This window comes from Corvus brachyrhynchos, unplaced genomic scaffold (genome assembly GCF_000691975.1).
Source record: "Corvus brachyrhynchos isolate BGI_N302 unplaced genomic scaffold, ASM69197v1 scaffold43, whole genome shotgun sequence".
NCBI classification, from domain to species: Eukaryota; Metazoa; Chordata; class Aves; order Passeriformes; family Corvidae; genus Corvus; species Corvus brachyrhynchos.
In genome coordinates, this window is record NW_008237353.1 from 2,626,460 (window position 1) to 2,646,064 (window position 19,605).

The 19,605-nt window shown below is 42.9% G+C and overlaps 1 long non-coding RNA gene across 1 annotated transcript in view; it reads left to right on the top strand.

Moving 5' to 3' along the window:
• The first annotated feature begins 17,681 nt into the window (after positions 1–17,681).
• The window catches only part of LOC108445824, a 215,278-nt gene continuing 213,354 nt past the window's right edge, over positions 17,682–19,605 (top strand). Inside the window, exon 1 of the long non-coding RNA XR_001860808.1 lies at positions 17,682–17,758. This is a non-coding gene — a long non-coding RNA (uncharacterized LOC108445824). The remainder of the gene's footprint in view (positions 17,759–19,605) is intronic.

Consider the following 19,605-nt stretch of genomic DNA (forward strand, 5'->3'; position numbering starts at 1 on the left):
GAGGAGCTGGGGATAGTGGGATGGTCTTTGGATTTTAGAAGTGGTCTTTTTGGGTTTAGGTCAAAGACTTCTGACCAAACAGCATTAGAAAGCTGCTCCTGCGGTAGTTGTTTCAAGTGACAGGGAACAAGATACACAAGGCATCTGGTGCATCCTATCTGCACAGGAGAAGAAGAAATTTGCCCTGTGGCTGTCAGGTCAGTGTGCTTTGGCATGCACAGAGGTGTAAAAATTTATTCTTCTCAGAGCTTCCATATTTTGTGCCTCATTTGATATCCTTCAAACCAAATTCAACCGTTTCCTTGGTAATGGTGTTTTGTATTGTGAATGCTAGTAAATCAAATATCCATAATGGGGAACCAGATGTAATTTACAATCAATTTGCCATTTTATGAAAGGGCAATGAAATACTGGTATCCCATCTGAAATTTGTTTATTGAATATAATGAAGAAGAAACCAGTGGGGATGTATGGTAATCAAATAGGGGCTAGGAAAATTGCTGTAAATTCTGTAAGAGAGAGAATGATACAAACTTCTTCGTCGAACTTTCAAACTGCCCTGTGGAGTTTAACAGACAATAGAGTTCCAGAGTTCAGAATTTCTTTAGGTTATTTTCAAACTTCTATACAGTGTCATCTTTGTTCTCCATCTAGTGACTTGATTTTTTTTCTTTTTTTTTTCCTTTTCCTTTTAAAAGAGAATTATCTACTAGTACAGCAGCATGAAAGCAAGTGGGTTAAAGAGGTATGATATTAACTGGCTTCTCTTTTTCACTTGGAAAAATCTTCAGATTCTTAGAACCACGCTCAGCCTAGTTTCAAGTGGGTGCAAATAGTGAGTTTGGTGTACACTTAGTGTGTTTACTAATACAAGTCAGTCATTTTGCCTGTCCAAGTTAGTGTTTGAACTGTTTTGGTTTTTGGGGGGTTTTTTTCCCTTTTTTTTTTTTTACTAGTGTATTTCCAGTATCTCATTTTCACATCAATGCTGAATGAAAGTACGGCATCAGGTGCCCTCTATTCAGTTCAGGACAGGACTGCAAACCTGTGTATCCAGTATCAAAAGCCAGAGCCCTAACCGGTAGAATAACATGTACATTTCCAGCTAGGATAAAACCTCTGGTAAGATACCTCGGATCAGATTAGAAACACCTCAGCAGCATGAGATAAGTATCTTGGTGATACTGTGTCAAATTTGTTTAAATAGTGTTCTGAGGGTAACTGAATATTGGCTTTAGTGGCAATAGAGATTTGGTATTGGTATTTCCCACTGGCTGATTGGTATGCCTTGTTGAATTTCACATAGTCCAGCCCTTGTATTTTTGATCCTTTCTTGTTCCTTTTCTGAGTTTTGTGCTCCAAGTTCATGGATGTCAGATGTTTATATCCTTCTTCATCAGTAGATGTGAGATGAAGGCATTTGCCATTCTCTTGGGTGACTTCTGGTCTTGGACTTTTGTAGGCTTGCTACCAAGAGTTTGGGCTGGTCTCTACCTATAGTTACCTTCTCTTTAGTTGGGTCCTAAAGGAAAATCCCCTTTCTGAGGAGTCACTCTGTCAGGAACCTCTCTTTTGGATGTCAGCTGTGTTGATACAAAACAACTCAATTATCCCAGGCCAAACTAGGGACACAGTAAGTAAAATTTCAATCCAAAGCCATTCTTGAGGAACAAGAGGAAAATATTTTTTCTAGGTATCATTTGCAGCAGCATTATTTGAATAGAACCTGGGCTTACTCAGGTGAAGAGTACTTTTAAAGCAGCACTAGCTGGAAAACCAAACAGGTTGTCCTCTACGAGACAGCACTGTACGGAAAAAGCAGGTGTCTGTAGTCAAAACACATACCCTGTGGTAGACCAGTAGGAAAGCCAAAAATAATAATGGACAATGCTGGGCCACAGTAGTGCCAGAAACTGGATGTGTCTCAAAATGTGAACATTGTGCTGTTTTAGAGGATGTATTTTACATGACAAAAATTGGATATTCCCTTCATCTAAGTGCTGAATTTTTTATTTTTTATTTTTTTTACCTTCAAGGACTGCAAGAGGCTCTGAGGAACAGAGGAGAATTCCCACTGTTCCCGGGAACCAGACTCTTTTTAAGTAACAGGCACTTGAAAAGAAGCCTTGGGAACTGAAACAGCCTGGTTTGTGGATGTTTCTGTGCTACCCATCACACATTGAAGGGTCAGGGTCACACATCAATGCAAGCTATCCCTGCCTATTTCAGTTGCATCTTATTTGGGGATTGAGAGGCTTTATTGCCAGTTTTAAGGAGCACCAGCAACCAGGCACAGTGTGCCCCTTAACCTGTCATTTGTCATGTCCCCAGTTTGCCCAGGCTTTTGCAGATGTGTGAATCCAAGGGTGAAATAGACTGGCAGTGGCTTATATCACAGTTTCCGCTTTTCTTCTTTTGATACACAGCTCTGTGCACTGCTCCCTTGGTCTGTGGTCCACCCTGATCCTCCTTATCCTGGGAAGCTTAGGTCTTTCTCTCCATACCACCTCTAACTATGTTGTGGAAAGCTCGAGATAGCAAAACCAGGCACTGTTATTAACTCCAATGATTGTTCATTAAAAGAAAAAGGCACACAGAAGTGCACACAAAGGGAGACCTTCATCTCCATCCTCTGCCCATCCCTGGGGGTTGTTCATCAATCAAACAGTGGACTCCTGGCAAGACATCAAGGGTGATAAATTTGAACTTCCACTCAGTAAAGTGAATCTACACCCCTTACCTTCCATGTTTCCCAGGAGACTAAGCTTCTTGCATGTTGTGGCATCAGTCACTGCCCCTGTCCGTATGTTCATTCTGCATTATGCAAAGTAATGGCAAGGAGACTCTTGCTCAGCTGAGATAAAGAAGTCCTTTCACATGGCCTGGTTTGACGTGAATCAATCTCTCATTGTGCAGCATCTGCACAATGATTTGCAATGCTGCCAGCCTTTCCTTGTTGTGCTGAACTAGAGAGAGACACAGGTCTTTGCAAATGGCCTCTGCCTTCTTCACTAGTGTCTTTTTTGAGGTTATGCATTAGTAGTGCCATCCTTGGCACCAGCTGGCAGAACTTGCCCTTCCTGGGGGGAAGAGGGACTGGTGATGGCTGTTCACTTTCAATAGACTAGCTGTGCCTAAAGGCTTGCTCTCCTCAGTGTTGTACGAAAGCCCTGTGCTTCTCATCCTCCAGGCATGTCCTATTGGCAACTCTGGAGGGCTGGAAATCAGTGCAAATTATGAAGGCTGGGATTTAAAGGACGAGAGGGAAGAAGGACTATTAGTCCCAGAGCTGAAAAAACTGTGGTTATCCTGCCAAGGCTGCCAGGATCTGCAAATACTGGTGACAAAGGCCACGAGATGTGTGAGGCTTTGTTGCATTCAGAGCAGCTAAGCAGGATGGAAGAGTCAGGCACCAGGCACTTTTTGGCCACCTGGGTTCTCATGGGGATGACTATCCATGGTTTCTCTCCATGTTACTTAGCAGCACAATGGCTTGGCTAATCTCCATGGGTCCAGTGCCAGGGTGGAGGCATTTCTCTGCTCTCCCCCACAGAGCACTGATGGAGAGCTTAGGTGGCCATGCATCTTGCTAGGCTGTGTAGACATACCTATGGGTGGTTTGCCACTGCTACCTTTAAGAAGGGTAATGGAGGCTGTCTGTGAAGATTTGCATCATCACCAGCAAAGATGAGGGTGAAACTGATGATAGATGCATGTGTAATGGCTTTCCTGCAATGGGCAAATCCAGTGAAAATGATATTTGCTACTGTTTCACCCTTCATCTGCTGGTGGTGTGGGCAGTGCGTGGCTCTACACTGCATCATCTCAACGGTGGCTACTTCAGGGGGCCTGAGGGCACCACGTCTGTGACTGCCCCTGCCCAACCTCCCTGAGCTCCCCCTACCCTGCCGCAGTGGCTGTAGTCCCAGGAAGAGGTGACAGGCATGTGCATGTTCTTTGGCCAAGAAGGGGTCAGCTGGAGATGCTGTGCCTGGGGTGGGTCCAGCCTATTGTGTGGCACTGCCTGCAAATGGCGAGAGGGGAAGGGAGAGGAGTGGCAACACTGGGAAGGCACATGTTGGTAGTGGGCAAGTAGCATGCCAGCAGTGGCTGGGGACTTTTCCCAGGGCTGAGGTGACAGTGAAGGAAAGGAGCAATATGCAAGCAGTGCTGTCCAGGGGGTGTGCAGCTTCCCCATGGCTCAGGGCATCCTCACTGCTGAGCCATGTGCCCTGGCGAGCTCTTCGAAGGCTGCTGGGTGTGTGCAGCCATTTCCCTGCTGGGTGGTTGGCGATGAGTGGTCCCACGTGGTTTAGATTTAGTGAGAATCCCCTTTTTGTGTTCAGAAGGCCTTGTTTTCAGTCCCAAGTGCCTCGTGAAATGAATTGTTGTTTTCTGGCCAGCCTGACTAGGAAACACGATTCATGCAGTTGCTGGGAACTGGCAAAAACATCCTGGTTTTCAGAGTGTAAATTATGAAAATGCATTCTTATTCTCATGGATTTTCCTTGAGAAAAAGCCAGCAGTGGGAGTGTGTTAGAGTGGTAAAATACAATTCATGACAACAATCCCACTGAGAGGAGTATTTTTTTTTTTTTTCAGTTTGGTTGCTTCTAATTGTGGTAAGGAGCAAACACATTCCTCTCTAATTTCCATTGGCAAAGTCTCCAGGACTCTACAAGTGCCAGTGTGTGTGTGCCGTGGTTGATTTTCCGTTTCCTCCTCTCTTCTTCCCCTCCTCCACCCCCTCCTTCATATTACTGGTATTATGGCCAATCCCTCTGCAAATACCTCTTTCGCAGGCAACATAAGCATTCTCCTTCTTGTTTTTCTTCCTTCAAAACTCGACTCTATCTCTTTTGGCCAGCTGCAGCCTTCCTAGAGCATCTTCTACCTGACAAAAGAAGATACCTTTGATAGTCAGGCATGACTGTAGAGTTGAAACACATGCTTGGTTCAGATACTGATGAACTTTAATTTATCTCATTTCATTAGCAATTTTTAAACCTGCAGTTAGTGGAAGGCAGTCTGTAAAATAATTGGAAGGAAATGCTGAAGGAGAAATACTGGGGGGAGGAAAGAAGGCAAGCGGCTTACAGCAGGAGTCTAAGCCAGTCTTTCATCTTCAGGCCAGTTTAGTTTTGAACCCTGATGGGAAAGGTCATGAATTTTAAAATGTGTCTCGCAGCAGACAGCTCTAATCATAAAGCTAATACTATCTGCAGTGCATGTCTGACCATGTGAGACTCATGGCTGACTGAAGAGGGAGACTGACTTCCAAGAGCAGGATGCTGCTTGGAGCAGGAGAGCGTGGGATAAGCAGAACTGATGCCATATCTGTCAGTGCTGGCATGAAGTACCCGGCTTTCAGGGGGAACCACGCTGTTCCCAGCAGGGTCTCAGCAGGGCTTGCTGCAGCAGAAGTACTAGATAGTGCATTCTTTGCCTCTGACAGCTCCTCCAGGACCCACAGTTTCCCCTTCCTGCCTGTTGTTTAGGAAGTATAACATTTTACTGCTTTAGCTTGCAACCCTCATTCTTGGCTTGAACACAATTTCCAAACTATTGTGCTCCAAACCTGCAGAAGCTGGAGCACTTGCTGTGGCTGCTCTTGGGAATTGTCTTTTTGCCATTTGCCAGGCTGTGCTTGAAATCAAGGGAGGCTAATGTTTTGGCAGCACCTCACATTGACTCTGACAAAGGAGTTGTGGTTGGTGCCTATCTCTGTCTTAATTGTTTTCTTAATTGGGTGCTGCTGAGGCTCAGACAGTTATTTGCAGGACGTGAGAAAGCCCTTGGTTCTCTCTCTAACTTCATGTGCATTTTCCAGAATTCTTCCATTGTACATCTATCACATCTTGGGCTCTGCTCTTCCTAGCACATATGGAAGCATGGTCTGCTGGTGTTAATCACCACGTGGTGTCTAGACATGCTGAAAACACTTAAGCGACTGTGACATCTGTTTGGTTGGCCTGTGTTGTTGGGAAACTTGACCTTATTTACAAACAGTTTTCAAAACCAGGTTTCAACCATGACATGATAATAAATGTGAAGCATCTTCACACACTGTGACCACATCTTTGTGGCCAACAACCTCCTTGAGGAGAGGTAGGCTCATTCTGAAGGGTTAGAACTTGGGACATATGGGTTCAATTTTTAGGTCTGGCACATACTTCACATCTGACCTTTGCTGAGTTGTATGCTCTGTTTGTGTCTGGAATAAAATAGCAATGGTAATACCTGGGATCAGTCTGATTATTTGACTCTTCAGATTGTGGCAGCTAATTTGTTACTTTAAAAAGTCCCCATGATCTAAATGCAGCTGAATGCCCTGTTGTATGGAGTTAGTGTAGTGTGAACAAGAGCAGGAGCTAAGCTGGAATTTCTCTTAATTCTGCAGCAGCAGCAAATTCCAAATCAGGGGTTACTTTTGGTGTGTCATATTGCAATTGCTTGGTTTTTGCAGTGCATGATGTGAAGCAGAATTTTCAAGAGCATCTGATTCTTGGCTGCTAAGTGTTTACATTGCTCCTGAAAATGGAATTTAGGGCTCTGACAGAGGATCTTTGGTAGATTTAAGAGTTTAGGACATTATCTCTTCTAGCACCTCTGCCAAAAGTTGCTGCCTTGTAACAGGGGCGCAGAGCAAGAAGAAAGCACAGTGACGAACAGTGTCCCACTGTGAACCTGGTGGGGAGTGTGCCATGCTCTTCCTGTTCACACAACCCCCAGCAGTTTGGTGTCACTGTGAAGAAAAACTACAGATTTGCTCAGGTGTTGTCCCTAAGCTGTTTCTGCTCCATGTCTGGCAAGTGTTTAGTGGTGTGAGAGTGCTGGTGCTGTGTTTATGGACAGATGACCTCTCCCACAGGTCGCTGTGAAAGGACTGGGCATGAGGGGCCAAGAAATCACGAGAGGATTTGGGAAGCCCCAGTTGTGTGCTGGTGTAACACAAGGAAGAAGTCAGTTTTAGGGAGGCTGTAAGTGGAGCTAACCCTGATGCCCACAAACAAGGCTAACTTTACCTCTTCATTTCCCTTGTTGAACTGCAAGTGAGTTTCCAAGAAGCTCTCATCTCTGAAGCAGCTACTGCAGGCATAAGCAGCTCTGCTTGAGTGGCATCCAACTTGTGCTTTCTGTGACTGTATCTTTTACAGCAATGTCTCCAGAAATACCAAAGTATAACAAATTATTTATTTGCCAAGCCTTTTCTGTTGTGTTTCAGCCTCTCCTCTGCCCCTTCCCCAGCTTATCACTGGTGGAAGTGGGTTTAAAGTCCTTTGAATGAGGACATCAAAGGACAAATGCATCTCTGTTCTTAACCCAGGCTTATAAAGAGATTGTGATAAAGGCCAACAATACATGTCAGTGTTTCCCAGTTATTGTTCTGGGCTTTGTCGTTTTATTAAGAAATAATTTCTCACCCTGTGTGGCTCCTGGTGAGTTTTGTTTTCTGTGCTGCTGGATTTGATCTGTCCAGTGAAAGACCTGCCACAGAACTGAGAGTTTTGCCAGCTGTGAGTTAAGAGAGAGACATGATTGAAAAAGTTCAAGCTCTGCTTCCTAGTAGCCAATTTGCCATCTGTCTCACTCTCCCTCACGCCCCTTTTATAGCAAAAATGCAAACAATTTGTTTGACCTCTGCTGAATCGGTATGACTCTGGGCTTTTAAAGTGTTGCTCTTGCAAATAAAAACCAAACGTGACAGTAGCAAAAACCCCGAATTCAAAACCAATAAACCTAGGTAGAGGCAAGGCCTCTTCCCAGAGATTGTAAGAAGCTATCAAAGGCTTTCTTCTTCATTAATGCATCCTTCCTTCTCTTCTCCCTTTGCTCCACCTCTGGGAAAAACTACAGGTAATGTCAAATCCTGTCTCCCATAGCACGTGGCTGAAAATTTGCCCCTCCTCCAGTGTAAGAGAGAGAGTGAAGCCCTCAAACATAATGCTCAGAGGCGGAATGCTGTGGATAGGTAAAAGCCAGCACCCCCCCACTCCATTGTCCTGGCAGCATGGCCCCTCTCTGACCTTGCACCAGCTGTGGTGCTCCTGAGGCACCTCTGTGAGCTGGTCCACCAGAACGAGGTGGTCCTCAGTGGGGCCAGTGAGCTCCACACACAGAGGTCTCTGATGGGGGCTAGAGCTGATGGGAGGAGTTGGGGCATAGAGGAGTGGGATCTCTCTCTTGGTGGTGGTAAATCCCTAGCCTGGCTCAGCTGCATGTGGAAACACAGACAGGTGCTGTGTCACAGCATTACTGCACAAGTGCGACTGCCAGCACTAGTAATGGTTCTGTCTGTCTCCCAAAGAGGCTTCTTCTCAGAAGCATTCCTGATGCTGGTATAAATTGGCATGGCTCCAACCAATGTGTCATTTTTCTAGTAGGCTATGAAATGTTCTTGAAAACTGGTCTGTGTTTCGGGGTTTTGTCTTGGTCATACTGACCCCAACGGAAGTCCAAGCTGCTAAATGACTCACCATCCTTCATCCTCAAATCAGTACTTGTACCCTCAATTCTTGTTATTGAGCAACTGTTAGGGAAAAAAAAACCACACTTCAGTTTTCGTGCTTCAAACAAAACCTATGAAGTCCCCATTTCAGGCTGCAGAAGCAGCCTTTGTTTTGCTAGCAAATCTCTGTAGAAAGAGATGAGAACTGGTAAGAAAATCACCTCAGTGCTCATGTGTTTTGCTGAGGTTGGAGGAGGGAAGTGTGACATTCTTGCACAAAGCATTTTCTATGTCAGTGTATCTTAAGTAGATTGGAATAAGAAAAGAAAGCCTTTTCTTGGGTTTACTGAAACCACAAAGATGTTGTATCATTGGGGATCATCCTGGACAAATAATGGGGTGGCACAGGCCTAGGGGAGGAAGGGGAAAGAAAGGGGTTTAGTGTGGAAACTGAAGCTCACATTTGAAGATGGACGTAACCTGATAAGAAGTCTGAAACATGAGCTGAGATGCTAATCTCCTCAGGACAATTTTGAGTCCTCCTTTTAGGGTTGTGGGAGTGACTTCGTACCTGCTTTGAGACCTTGGAAAAACACTTTCTTAAAAACACCTAAGGGGGGGGGCTTTCCATTGTCAAAGAAGTAGGTTGAATATTGCAAGATAATATTCTTTCCCACAATGTACTTTGACTTAACAATTTTCAGATGAAGTATTATCAGTAAAGAATAATTAGGGAAAAAATGAAATAGAATAAAATCACATCAAGAAGTGCTAGAAGCAAGGAGGAAAACACATTTTTTGCTATGGCAGAAGCAGAAGTAAGGCAGCTCTGTTGCAGAAGAGCTGCCTGAAATGTGGGCGATTTAAGCAGGAAGTTCTTTCACCTGGGTAGGTGAGAGCACAACAGTAGACTCATACTTGAAGACACACGGAGTGGGGATGAAGCAACCCAAAATCTCAAAGAGATCATGGGGCATTGACTTTGAAATGGCAAGGAAGGTTATGGCAATTGAAGACTCCTGAGATCAGCAGAGGGACAGTGGAGTTGCCTGGCATTGTTATCACTGCCCTGAACAGATGCTTGAACAAGGATGAGTACACAGGGAAGCTGATGATGTCAGAAGCAGTTCCAGATGAATGGGGACCTGTGCTGTTATAAACCCAGGCCCTTAGCTTTTTCACAGATAGGACAGCATAGATGGGGAGGAAGGAGCTAAGACCCCATGAGGCGCCACTGGGGAGAGACTCTGAGTCACCTCTGTGAAGCCATTCAGACACAGAGGGCACAGTGTGCCTTGTAGGGCAAAGGAGGGGGCGTGGCCAGAGCAATGGACTGGACAAGCTGGGTGTCCAGTTCATGTGCATTTTTATCTTTTTTTGATCCTACATTCTTTACTTCCTATGTTCTCTACTGGGAGCATGATGCAAAATCAGACTCAGTGGTTCACACCAGGCAGTATGAACTCTGGTCCCAGTATCCTGGCCCACTTCTTGCTGTGCCACTGCCAAGGCCCATCCAGATACAGAAATTTTCGGGATCGGTCTGAGCATTATTTTAATGAAGCGTTTTTGTTTCTCTTTCTGGGCTTACACAGCAACTTTTGTTGTTTCTGGCAATGAAGAATTTGGGAAGCATCTGGAGGGATGGGGACCTGGTGTTGCCAGGCAGCTAGGCTTGGTTGAACCAACCAGGGTTGCAGGGTGGCTGTGTGGGTCAGAGAACACCACTGACTAGGCATGCACAGTCTAGCATGCACAATTCCAGCCATTCCCTGGCCTCCTGTGTGATATCTGTGAGGCTGGAGAGTGATTGGGTTAGTTTTGGCCAGGCTCCAGGCAGATCCCTGGGGGCCCAGGGTGTTAGTGCCTCTGTGTAAATGTTACGGCAATCCAAAGAGATGATATCCAATCCAAAGAGAAATATCACTATTCTCATCTTACAAATGGAAGCTGGCACTCAGTGCTGAGATGACTTCCCCAAGGTGGGGAAGTGGCTGTACAGCACCATCAGAAGTCCCAGGTGACCTCAGTACTACTTACAATCTACATTCCTCCCTATTTTTTGCATTCATATATACAGTACAAACTATATGCATTGAAAAGCCATGTAAGAAATTTACCACGAGGTTTCTCGGAGGTTTCACCCTAACCTGGTAGACCCTGAACAGCTGTCCCGTGAATTTCCACTCTTTAACCAGGAACAACAAACCCATGGCTTGTATACTCTTCACCATCTGGGATGGAAGTGAGGGGTAGTTCAAGAGGGGACCTTATTTCATACAGAGAGCTGCATTTTTTTCCCCTTCTTTTTTTGCTTAGTTACTTCATAAAATTTAGTTCCAGTTACCACTTAGTTCTCAGTGGCATTTCCATATCACAGAGCTGTTTCTTCGTTCCAGGTTTTCAACAACTGAAATATATCATGGGATTTTGTTGTAATGCAGGAAATTGCCTTCACATTAACAATCTGCCACTTCTGTAAACAAGAAATCCACTGATGTGACATGTCAGCGCTCAACAGGAGGAGTCCTGGCTACCTTAGCAAACTGATGCATTCCTCAATGGAAAACTGGTGTTAGGCATACCTAAGTAATGACACAATTGCTTTCACTTATTTTTAGAGCAGGGCTAGGTGCCTGCTCAGGATAGTTGGAGGTAGAGGACATGAAGGAGGATCCCTCCAAGCCTGCTCTTTAAGTGCACTTTGCTACCAAAGTTTTCCGAGGTCATGGGGTTACATGTTGGGATTTTTTTTCCTCCCCTTTTATAGCATACTAATAGCAGTATGTGCATTGTAGATGACAATATATCTTTTTTTAGCTAAACCCGCTTGCCTCTCACATAGGCCGCTTGTTCTCTCCTGCTAGCACGTCTGCTTTGACTATGTAATGACAGCTGTGTGGATATATGGACTGTGGCAATGGGCCGGCAGCCACTTCATTGTCAGCTTCCCTTTGTTCTCCCAGAAAAGAGAAGGCACAATAGGGAAGGCTTCATCCACATGTCAGACATATGAGGGACAAAGGGATGATGGGAACTGACTGAACTACGCGACCTGAGTCATGCCGAGAAGCGCGCTCTTTCAGCTCAGTTCAGCAGCGGTGTGGTGGCCAGCCATCGAGCCGCTTGTAGTTAGCCAGCAAGCAATTAAGCTACAGCAAAGCCTCTGTGCCACCTAAGATCTTGTGAAAGGCCATTTCACACGCCAGGGTTTAGGGGACATATTAATCCTTTGCACCTGAGCCCCATCTTGGGTTGGTGGTGGATGTTTAGCACAGGAGAAAGGCAGGGTTTGTCAGAGAGCTGGGACCTTTCCTCGGGGCAGCTTGATCCTCTCAGAAGAAAGCAGCAGCTCTTTGGCACATGGAAGTTCTTAATCAGGTCTAAACCAGAGAAGCAGCAGACATCAAAGTGAAATCCAGGTTGAGAGCAGTCGCTTTGAGATTAACTGGAAATGTTAATCAGCTAAAATGTCTGAGAGAAAATGTGGCTGGCACCTGTGGAGCAGAGGGGATGCCAGTAAAGAAAGCAGTGGTAAGGTAGCTGTTTCCTAAGGGAAAACCAGACGGAAGAAGTAATTTATAGCCTGTGGCACAGGTTAGTGGGAAGAGAAAAATTACAACCTTATAAAACTCAGTATATCTATTGAGTCTGCTCTTGTTAATATTTGGTAGACCTATAAGCCCCATCACAGGGTCCTCGTTTGAAAATGTTACACTTCATCTAGTGCGCATTATATCCTGAGAGCCTTCACCTGCCACAGACAAATATTGGTCATCTTTAGGGAATCCCCTTCAGACCTGCTCCCAGGCCCAGTTTACACAGGGTTTTCATGGGATATCTCTGTCTAAAATAAGAAGCTAAGGTGACCAGAGATGAGGAGGAAAGACAGAAGAGGATGGTAAATGTGTCCAGGTTGGATTTTTCAGTAGTCTTATTTTTACTCCTCTATCTCTGCAAACCCTCAGGAAAGATGGATAGTAAACCTATGTAGAACATAGCTAAAAATATTTACCATATTGATTTTCATCAGAAAGTGCCTGTTTGTCAGCTGAAATGTTTGGGATGAAAGAGACAAGAGAGTGAGTGCTTTTTAAGGAAGAACAGTGGGGTTATAATTTTTAAAGTGGTATCACTGTAGTTTTGCAATTGGATGAGTTGTGTAACAACTACTACTGCAACCCTTCCCAATGAGGCAAATTTATGTTCTTCTCTGAACCAAACAGAATTCCGAATGTCCTATCACAGAAAATGTTTTGACAACATGAAAAATCTCACAGGATGGGGAAACTGTTTCTGCCTGTTTTCCATGAAAGTGAAACCCTGAAGTGGGGTTTATTTTGTTTGCTATCTTTTAAAATACTTGCTATGACTTAAAAAAAAGAAGTAGTTATTTGGAATTTCTCTGAGTTTTGATTTATGTTATCATGTATCTCCTAATGTTATCAAATAAATGCATTTAGTACCTGTACTGAATTAGAGAAATTCTATGTGGTTATATTTCAAATCTATCTGATGAATTGCCAGTGGTTACAAGATGAGTGAGTTTTTCTGTGTATTGCCATCCCAGTGTTTTGAGAGATGACTGAAGTTCATGCACAGAGTTTCACTGAACTGAAGGTAAAAGATTTAGTTACCTGGAGTTCACAGTTTCCAAGTTTCAAGCAAGATTCCAAGCATTATGTAGAATTCTGACACTGTGGCCTCCTACAAGTAAACAGTTTAGTCCGAAGATGGAAAGCTTCGCTTGGTTGTGAGATCCAGAATCTTTGCTCTTAATTGGGTATGTCCAGCTACCAAAAGACAAGGAAGGTCCCCTCATAAAGTGGTTTTTATTACGTGTATAGCAGTAAATGCTGAAGATGCTGCAGTAGAGACTAAACCCTATACACCTATTTTAGACATTTTATGTTTTCTGATCCTTAATATTCTGTTCTCTCCACCCCTTTCACTGGCATACAATTGAGTACTTCAATTTTTGGAAATAAAATTCTGCAAGAGCTCTGCTGTTAGGTATAATGCAGCCAAAGAAAAGGGCATAAATATAGTAAAAATCATACTACTGTACTGTACCATTTCAGGGAGCTAATATGAAACAAAAATGGAATATGCAGAAAGTGCATTACTGGAGATATTGCTTTCTTATGGAAATGTGTTTTTTTAATAAAATTACATTTCTGATGCCATTTTTAGAGGTGTAATGCTAATGGCCTTACTCTCCTCTGGCATGAGATTTCCTGTAGTTGGTATCAAATCCCTATGAGATGTATGCAAAGTGCCAAAAAGGGGCTCAACCATCTTGAAATTGGTATTTGCTGCTTCGTGAAGAAAAGAAGGTGTTACTAAAGAGTGCTGTTGCAAACAGCTGAAAAGGTGCTGCAGTCTAAAAGATGCTATGAAAGGTAAAGGAATTGGAAAAACAGTTTAGAAGTTAAATCCTAAAAATTGCATGTACCTAGATACGGAGGATGGCCCAGCAGATGGGGAATGGCATGTGACAGGAGCACTGTGTTTCCCTAACCTTCAGCCACCTCTGGGACTGTAAGTCCATCCCTTGGTCTATGAAAGGCCCCTACAAAGTTGTTGTTTGTGCATAGATGCAGCATGCCCCTGGCCAGCACAATGTCATACATGTGCGAGAGAGAGGACTGCTCCATGCCTCAATATGATCTCAGCAGCTGATCTGAAAAAACACCTTCAGTTTAAACAAAACCTGTTTTCAGTATATTTTTTTTAAACTAACAGTGACAGGCATCCCACACACTGGCAGGCATCTGCTTCTGCCTACCCAAAACTGCAAAGAATTGTAGTGAATTAGGGAATTTGTTGCCTGCCTGATTGCTTTTTCACACTTAAGCTATACATAGCAGTGTTAGCTTGGGGTCCTTTAAGGCTCCTTCATATCACTCAAACACTTTTCTTTTCCAATATCCACAAGGGTGACAATGTGACAGGGTTTGGTCTCTGCTGTTTTACAGCAAAATTTAAGGTACATTCACAAAGGAGTTGCTGTTGAATCCTAATCCAAACAGGGGAGAACAGCCCCTGGCCTTGGATTTCAATCCACTGGGCACAGCAACTCAAATGGGACTCCAGCCTCCCTCCTCTCCCTCTACTCTTTCCTCATCAAAGTGTGATTAACTTAAGAATGTGAAATTGTACTTAAAAATTAACTATACTGTAGTTTAAATATTTTAAGGATGTGCTTGGATCCAGATAATTTAAGAAAAATTTATTTGAGGTGTTTGGCTAATTTAGACTGATTGTGCTGACCTGCACAATCTTAGCTGGGTCCAACAAAGGGTTTTGTTTTGTTGTTCTATCTTTCCCCCCACCCAAAATTAAAAAAATACATAAATACATAATTCCTTCTTCTACCTCTGTGGCAAAACGCCTCTTTTTATGTTGTGTTTTCATGCTTGCACTTTCTATAATTCTACTTAGAGGATATAATTACATTTATTTTTAACATTTATTTATTTAGACATCTAAAATAAGACAAATCTTCTGTCTTTGTAAGTTTCTGATTATTGTTGAGATTCAGAAAGACATTTTTCAAGTATATTATAGATTACATGCTCATCTCCTGTTCATATTTAAAATGTTATGCTCATCTTCCTACTGTACTTTAAATCACTATTTAAGAACACTCGATTGAGAAAAAGATATTTCATTGCATGGAGAAAGTACCCTTTCCTGAAATGAGAATTCCAATAGTCTACAGAGGAAACTCCTATCAAGAAAAATGTTCTATGGATAAGTACTCAAAGAAAGCTACCCTGAAAATGTATTGTTCACATTTGAACACATTATCTAATTGCAACCTAATCTGAAGATATGAAAGTAATTCATTACATGGCCTGAAAATTGCTGTATGAAGTAGGCATCATAACAGGCATTTACATGCTAAATGTAATAGCAGATTTTTAAAAAACCCAACTATTTAAATGAATATAAATAAATGGCTAATTAAGTAAAATATTTCCATGGAATTATAGCAGGTTCATTGCATATATAATTCTACAATTTTTAAATACATCTTTTAAAAATAGATGGCTGTAACTAAAATAATTCATTAAGAGTAAGTAGACTCAAAATATATGGCTCTGATTTTTATCAGATTAATGCAAAAAAGCTTCTGAATATTTTGCAAATTGAGTTAAATGCCTAGAAGCCAGTGTTGTACCTCTTATCTGACACAGAAAAGTCCGTCTCCCTGAAGATAAATAACGCCATCCCTCCCTGCATCTATCCCAGTCCAGAAAAGCTTACCTTTACTTCTGGAATTTCATTCAATTTCTAATTCCAAAGTGAGCCGTGTTGACAAACCAAGGGCAGACTTGGAATATTATGGATTTTTTCCACCTTGGTTGATCAACCTCATACATTTTATTCAAATAATGTCTAAAAGCTCTAATTAGCAGTGGCTAGCGTACCCCCCGAGATGCTTGCTATTGATTTTGCCTGCAGTAAACTAATCTAATTGCCCTCCTTGTGAGAGAGAGGGTGAGCATGAAACAACCGACTTACTTGTGTGTCCGTGAGAGCCATCAGAGTAGCAGTGGGGAGTGGAGTGGCTCTGTGGGGCACTGGAAAGAAGCCAGGCCACGGAGATGGGTAAAGACACTGAGCTTGTGGGCACGCAAATCCTGGAGGTACAGTGCTGCTGTTGGAGAGAGCTTGGATATCATCCTGCTCCCAGATGAAGAATCAAACTCACACGGGAGATGAGAGAAGCAATGTGTTGATTACTGTGCCAAGAGAGAAGAGGGGGCTTATCCATCAGCATTTCACTGATTAAAATGCTTTTCAGGTCTTTGTCTGGGTCTCGGGGCTTTAGTGCCACCCCCAAAATGATAGTGTTCATATAACTGTAAGACAACATCTATTATTGCTTCCTTTGGTAGCATTGTGTTTATGGAGGGTTTGATATTGTCTATAAAAACTACTCCTCCATTGAAACCTGGGTGTTAAAAAGCAAAAAGCAAACTCTCAGCCTAAGTGTTTCCTTTAATAAAATGTGAAGGCCCCTTAATTTTTTTGTTACCTATTTGTAAAAATATGTCAAAAGAGAAGTTCAAGCAGATTTATTTTGTATTCCAGTAGAACAAAAATGGTGTTTTCTTTTTTGAAACCACATTTCAGAAATGATTAGTTAATAATGTGGAATTTTTCTGATATTTGGAATGAGATGTCGGTATGTGAGTTATACTGCGATGCATTGGTTTTTTGTTGATAGCTTCACTTGGGCTGGAGTTCCAGGTTTTATTTAAGTTGTAGTAGGATACATTTATCTATTTATTATCACTATAAAAATGATATTAATAAATTACCCTAAGTAGCTCAAAAAGGGTTTTTCCTGTCAGATAGTGGTGTTGTTGATTTTTCGGGGCAGTAATCTATCATGTTCCTCTCAGTACCTATTCTTTTTCTTGCAGCTTTCTGCATTGAGTATGTGTTTTGGAAACAAGCCAGCCTGATCCTACAAATCCTGTTTTTCTGTGTGATTTGTTTTACAAGAGCACTCACATGAGATCGTGGTGCAGGAAAGGGGGGGGGGGGGTCCTTTGCCTTTTTTTACCGGAAAACTCAATAAATGATTGGCAGATCCTGGCTCACTTTTTGTTGTGTGTCCTTGGATTGCCACGCGGTTCAGTTGCCACAGTTACATCCAGACATATCACAAATACTTTAAGGTGCACCTCTTCCACATCTTTTCTGTGTGTTCCAGCAAACTACCTGGAAGAGGAAAAAGAAGCTTGGCTTTTTAGCATTACTCCTGACACAGTGTGATGTTCTTGCTGCATGGTGACTGTCTCCCTTGGGTTGGCAGTTAGTCCTCAGCTAAAGGGATTCTCCTGTCTTTAGTCATGTCCAGAGAGTAGTTTTTCTTGGAGGCTTCACTGTGGTTTTGGAGGTCTTCAATGTGGTAAGAAATTATTGGCTTGTGGTATGTTTGGGAAGGTGCCCCTGCCTTCTGTGGGCTTTGTTTTGGTGGGCAGTGCATCATTACTGCAATATCTGTCTAGAACTGCTGGTGGTGTTAATGTGTTCATGATCACTACAACACTAGATGCAGCCACAAGCTGGACCAAGACAATGAGATGGGAGATGCCAGGAGGAAGCTAAGGAAGGGCTTAATAGGGACAGCTTACATGGACCAAACCAATTGCTGTATTGGAGCACAACAGAGGCAGTGTCTCAGGAAAAACTTAAGCATAGATTCTTCTCATTTTAGGAGACCTTACAGAGCACAGTGCACTGCAATGATTGCCTGTCCAGCAGCTGGCGGAGAAGGGGTGCCAGGAGGTAAGACTAAGGAGAGTCTGGACCAGAAGTCTTTCAATTTCAAAATTATGTTATGTAATGTAATGTAATGTAATGTAATGTAATGTAATGTTATGTTATGTTATGTTATGTTATGTTATGTTATGTTATGTTATGTTATGTTATGTTATAGCAGTGAGCAGTGAGGTTTGGTGAAGGGAATTTTAACAGGATCAAATGAAATGGTTCTGGCAGCTGTCTCTAGTCAGGACTGAAATATGTGGTTCCAGTGCAAGAGCCACAATGGTGCTTCAGGAGCAAGTTAGAAAAAATGAAAGCCCAAATGAGAGACACCTTTGTGAGTATGAAACCCAAAGGATGGTTTCTAGATGATGTTGAGACTGAAGAAGCATCAGGTTTGGGATAGGGGCAGACTTCGTGGAGAAAAAAAAGAGGAGTGAGTCAAAAGTTGGTTTGGAGGAAGCTGGAGCAGGAAGGGTTGAATGAAGAAGGCAAGTGAAAACTGATGGGAAGATGTGTGATATTGAGGCAGGGCTGAGGATGAGCAGTAAAAGCAGTAAAAGACTATATGTATGAATCATCAGCCTAGAAAACAGTATGCAAACATCTGAGGGCAGGTGAGATTCACCAGACAGGGAGGATGAAATTAGACGAGCAAAAATCCTGGGAAGATAAACATGGAGGATAGGGCAGCTTTTCAAGAGCCGACATTGAGGCATTTAGCAGCTAGGAAGAGGAGAACTTGATTGCTATCTCCTGTTCTGAGCATAAGGAGGATTGCTAATGAGTAAAATATTTCGAAATGGAAGAAAATGTTGAAAGCAACAAAGTCAGTCATATTCTGAGCAAAGCCAGGGAGTCCTGCCAGAGAAACGGAGGAGCCAATGCAGTGTGTTATCTCCTTGGTTATTCTTCTCTCTCCTTGGCATTACGCTTGCTGTTTGTGAAGGCTCCTTCCTGACTGCTCTCATGCAAAGAGAGTGGGGGTTGAGGCCTTCCTCTTGGATGTAATACCTGGACAAGCTGGAAAACTACACAAACCCTGCTGTTGGAAGCTCGAAGGGGCTGATGGTTGGCTGCAGCACGGTGGAGTTGTTTAAGGCCTCTGGTGGGAATTTTCTCTCTTTCCAGAGTATATTAATAGCACAAACCTCCTTAGCTCTTTAGGGATCTCTGAAAATAGCTGCATAGTCAGTGTATGTACTGACAGCATGTATGCCAATTGAGTAGTGGTTCAGTGTGTTATGCGTGTTTATTATTCAGCTTCCACCCCGTGATGTTGTGCCAGAAGAATGGAAAGAGCTGCTGAAGCTGGAGAGACAGGGGAAGAGAGAGGGAGACTAAGGTGGACAGGATGAAATGAGAGAGCACAAGGTACAGAGGGAACAGGTAGGTTTGGATAGAAAAGAAAGTCTGGAGAACCATCAGTGTGAGAAACATTAGAAGTCCAGCAAGTGGGAATATAAATGAAAAGTATCAATTTATTATTATCAATGCAGGGTAAATATGCAATAGCACTGCAAAGAAAGCTGAATTTATTGTTCCTTGGTGTGGGTGGTATATTTCCCATCCCCTTGTCTTTGCTTGAATGCAGTTCTTCTGAGTGATGAGGTGACCTCAGCTGATGAAGATAAATTCAAAACCTACGGTATTGCTAGAGCCTGTTCTGGAGGTGCATTCGTTGTCTTGCTTTTGAGAAATAGGATAGTTGCTTTTAAACAATGGGAGTGGGATTTAACTATAAAATGCTGCTTTAAATAAACTACAACTTTGTGCAGCAGATAGCTGTAAAATAACAGTCCAGGCAAGGAAAATGATGTATGAGAGGAGAGGATAGCAAGGAGAGGGTAAAATTCTGAAAAGAAGGC